Source organism: Arachis ipaensis, chromosome B02, assembly GCF_000816755.2.
Source record: "Arachis ipaensis cultivar K30076 chromosome B02, Araip1.1, whole genome shotgun sequence".
Taxonomy (NCBI): domain Eukaryota; kingdom Viridiplantae; phylum Streptophyta; class Magnoliopsida; order Fabales; family Fabaceae; genus Arachis; species Arachis ipaensis.
In genome coordinates, this window is record NC_029786.2 from 19,070,021 (window position 1) to 19,074,580 (window position 4,560).

The following is a 4,560-nucleotide window of genomic DNA, read 5'->3' on the forward strand; positions in this document are numbered from 1 at the left end:
CCCATTACCCATTATCGATAATAACAATAGTAATATCAATATATATCAATATATTAATATATTAATAACTATCATAGTTACTGTCATAATAACAGGAGCAAAACAGACGCAAATAATTGTGATGGCAATGAAAATAAAATATGTATAACATATAATCATAATAAGATGAATAAATTGTTAATTTAATTGGGTTGTAATCCTATAAACCTTAAGATATATTATGACATGTAACCAAAAATAATAGTTCACTTCTGAACTTATATATATATATAATGTCATAATATACTGTAGAATACACAATATAAGAAACTTTAGTTCTTATTACATTACCATCATAACAGGCTAAGACATATAAAAAAGAAAAATAAAAAAAAGCAAAAAAATTATTCAAATTGAAGTATTTCATTCAATGTTGTAATTATGTTATTATAGATAACGCAGTGAAGCATAAGCTATTACTTGTGTTTATCGTAATAACCATAACCAAATACACAACCGATAAGCAAGTAAATATGTAAAATTGACTAGTATCAAAGTGTTGGAGGAAGTCGTTGTGGATGCATGATGCAGAGGATCGGATAATTTATAGGGACGAAGGTGACGCATTAATGAAGGTGCATCCACCTAACTGTGACAGAGCTCGGCGAACGCAATGTTTGACACTGAGAACAAATTAAATGCACCGTCGAACGAAACTGTTGACAAAATGACTTGTGGTTAAGTTTGAATTTCTTATTTACTTTGACTCAGCACTAAACTCTTTGATTTCAGAAAATTAGAAAAATATGATACCTATATTACCTATTACCTATATATAATCTATCTAATCTATTTGAATTTCTTATTTACTTTGAATAGTCATTAACTTAGTAGAACACAGCATTCGAAATGCTCGGGAGGTGAATACAATATTAACACCCTTGTCACTGTATTGATTTTGAAGCTTTTATGAATGTATTTTGATTTTGATTGTAGGTTCAGATGGCTACCGATGTGAAGGCAATTTGCGTGCCAAAGATTACGTGATCATGTGATGACTTTATCCCAACTGAATATATTTAAATTTAATGAATGTTAGACATATTGTATATATATTTGTCTTATTTCTTACTAAATTCATAGTGAGTGCGTGTATAGTATTAATAGTATTAATAAATATAATAACCATTCACGACGGCGGTCACCATTGTGAAATTAGTTAAGTTTTTTGGTAGATTATTGTTTGCACTGCATTGCAACAGATTTTGTTATAATAATTGTGTATCGATCTAAGTGGACGTAGGTTAATTATGCGATAGTAAATTTAAACTGGAACGATAGAAATTTGTTCCTGGTTTTTTATATGTTAATATGCTTCGAGTTTTGTTTACTTGCAATAAGAAACATATGTGCTTAATTCTCCCATGGAACTTTAATTTAATACGACAGCAATAATTTGGTTAGAAATGAGTTAATAAAATAATTAAAACGTGTTTCAACCACTAACAATATTAAAAGTGATTTAGATTAGCACCTGTTTAAGCAATTTTCATATATAAGTCATTTTGATTTCTATAAACAACACATTGATTCTATTATAAATATATTGAACTTAAACACTAAAATGGAAAACATGGACCAGGTTAAAATAAACTCACTTTCAATCGTGTTTAATTTGCAGTTTGAGGTTGATGAAAAGAAGATTTTTTGCTAAGTATGGCCTAACACACACACGGTGGATGGTCCGAACCTCACTATGAATAAACCAAACACCAATCTGTGACCCAAACCCACAACAACAGTATCCACAGTTAATGTTGTGTACATAGTTTTCTGTATTACTCAACAAAATATCAAATAGATAACACACGACAATGCACACGCCAGTACTTTAGGGAATAAACCATTAGTCTGATTATGCTCCCTATTTGAAGCATATAGTGGTGACAAAAAGACCTCCATCCCTTTCCAAGATAGCACTCTTGGGGCCAACTGGATTTGGAGCGAACATCCACCGTGTAACAAACTCCGGCCTCGTCAACCACATCGACTTGAGCAGGTTTCACACAAAAAGCCCTTTCGACAAAACTGATGGAGAGAGTCTACAAAACAAAGTAAACAAAATGTGTTTTCTTGAAGAAAATAATGACTTCCTAACATGCGACAGTGAGAGAGTAACAGAAATCATGGACAAAACAAACACGGGATGCAAGGACTGTCAACAACAATTATAGGATATTATACTATACAATAATAATGTCGCTATCTAGACTTTAAACACGAAAGTGAAGAAAAACTCAGACACAAAGCAACGGAATCATGCAAGAAAAGCTCACCAGAATATACTCATCGGCTTGATATTTAGAAATTTTTTTGTCAACAACAACAACCTCCCAATTTGGTAGCAATCTGGGCAGAATTCCTGGGTAAACAACTGAATAACGACCAAAGATTGAACTAAGAGCACGATAATCAAAAGATGCAAGGACAAACGCAGTCCAGGGGGTCAAATATAACTCCAGAATAACCAAAAGGTTGGCATGTTTTCTACGCTAGATGCTAACTGGATCGAGTATGCATCACCATTGAGGTGTAAAGGAGAAACCAAATACAAATGAAACTCATTGGATAGCAAAAATCCTCATCATCACCTACCATGGATTTAAAAGAATCGGGAAAATTACATATTTCCCCTAGAATTTCATTAACAGAAAATGGTTCGTCCACCGATAGGACATCATCAACCAAATGTGCGTGAGCGCGCAACACATGAATGATAAGAAACTCCGCGTTGCCAACATAAGCCAGGAAAAACCAACAAACCTCCCTTAATGTTATAAGCATGAATTAACTAAGTCAATCCCCCAACTATGAGACAAAGAGAAGGAGTCTTTCGGAGCGCCATGGTGAATTGATGACCTGAGTAATTAATGAATTTAACCTCGGCGGAAAGTTCATCCCGGAATTGACTATTAAAATTATGTGGAAGAGCGACGGTGGCCTGAAAAAAAATTTGTTGTTACTACAAAAAGTTGTTCATATATGATCTGATAATCCCTGGAACAGACGCTAATATCATGTTAGAGTAAAAAAAGAACCAAAATTGGGTCCACACGAAAAACCATGCATCTGCATGCAAGGCCTAACGCAGAAGAGTTGGACATGTTTCCTGAAATAGAAAACTGGCAGATGAGAGAGAGTTATGCCCCAACGAAAGCAAAATCATGTGAATCGTCAACAACAAAAAAAAGCAGATCGCAATTGCAGAGCTAATTCCAACATAATATTAAGCAACATCTTCAACATGAAACCAGTTGACACGAAGCATCCAGCTAGGCCAAACGGCGTGTGCACGATGATGGATAACAAAATTAAGTTTATGGTACCACCAAGAAAGTTAGAAAGAAAGTTTATCCCAGCCAACACAAAATAATAGATTGCATAAGCGCGGAGAAATCACAACAATAGCTGACACATGAGATATGAAAAGTTAGAGCACTCACCGTTTGTGAAAAGAAATGCAAGATCAGAGAAGAATCCTACGAAGGCAATTTGGGAAGCGCACCAATTGGCTTATTCTTGTTCTTTGGTAAAAAAGACTCGGCGCAGAAGCATGCATAAGTCAAACGAAATTGAGCATTAATTGAATGACACAGGTTGTTAAGGTGATGTATTTATTAGTATTAACTTGTGCATTGAATATAATAAAATGAAAGCATGATGAGACACACAAAAAAATAGAATCCATTAAAAAAACCAATAAAAAAGTTAAAAAGATTTGAGGGATCATTAGTTGCACACATAGATATACAGATAGATTGCTAGCGAAATACATAAGCTAATTAAATAGATTGATAACAACATAGGTAAGCTTATTAGATACCAAGAGTTTATAGATAAGACATAAATACAAATTAAAAATAAAAAAATAAATAATAAGTAACGAATCAAGAAATAACAAAAATAAAAAATAGTTTTACGGAAATAGATAAAAGTTAAAAGACGAATGTGGACATATAAAGATAAAGCTATGATATTAATATATATAATAAATAAAATAAATTTACATTTATGCAAAGAAACAATGATATAAATTGCTGGGAGGTAACCCCATCCGCTGTATCTATTATGCAACCAAGTACAGCAACAGTTGCATCTCCATAAATGCTGCGTATGCCACCCATAAAATTAGTAATCAATTATGTCTCATCTGCATTTCTGTTGTTGATAAGGAGGATTAAAATAATATTTAATTAAAGAGAAATAAACCAAATTTCAAAAAATCCAAGATAGGCAGATTAATCACACATTTTTTGTGGGCATATGTAACAACAAAACCGCGTGTGCACACCACCGGATCAATATAATTAGGTGGAGCCTCTAAATATAATACTGGCGACAAATTTGGTCAACGTTGCCAACGATTTCAGTTGCATTGAAAACAACTGATATCAAAGATACGAGCGAACCATGAAAAAAAAATAAAAGTTAACATTATAACAAAAAACGGGGGCGTCGCATTTAGTTAAGGACATTGGACGCCAATTTGTTAGCACTCACAATCAAAATTACTGAAGCTGA

The 4,560-nt window shown here is 33.3% G+C and overlaps 1 long non-coding RNA gene across 2 annotated transcripts; it reads right to left on the reverse strand.

Annotated features, from left to right (window-relative positions):
* On the reverse strand, positions 1,720–4,517 carry LOC110268761. 2 transcript variants are annotated; one of them, XR_002357189.1, is made up of 3 exons: positions 3,483–4,517; positions 2,316–2,980; positions 1,720–2,081 (listed from the first exon to the last, which is right to left on the reverse strand). It is a non-coding gene; the product is annotated as an uncharacterized LOC110268761 (long non-coding RNA). The 2 variants fall into 2 exon arrangements; XR_002357188.1 differs by having other exon boundaries at positions 2,316–4,517.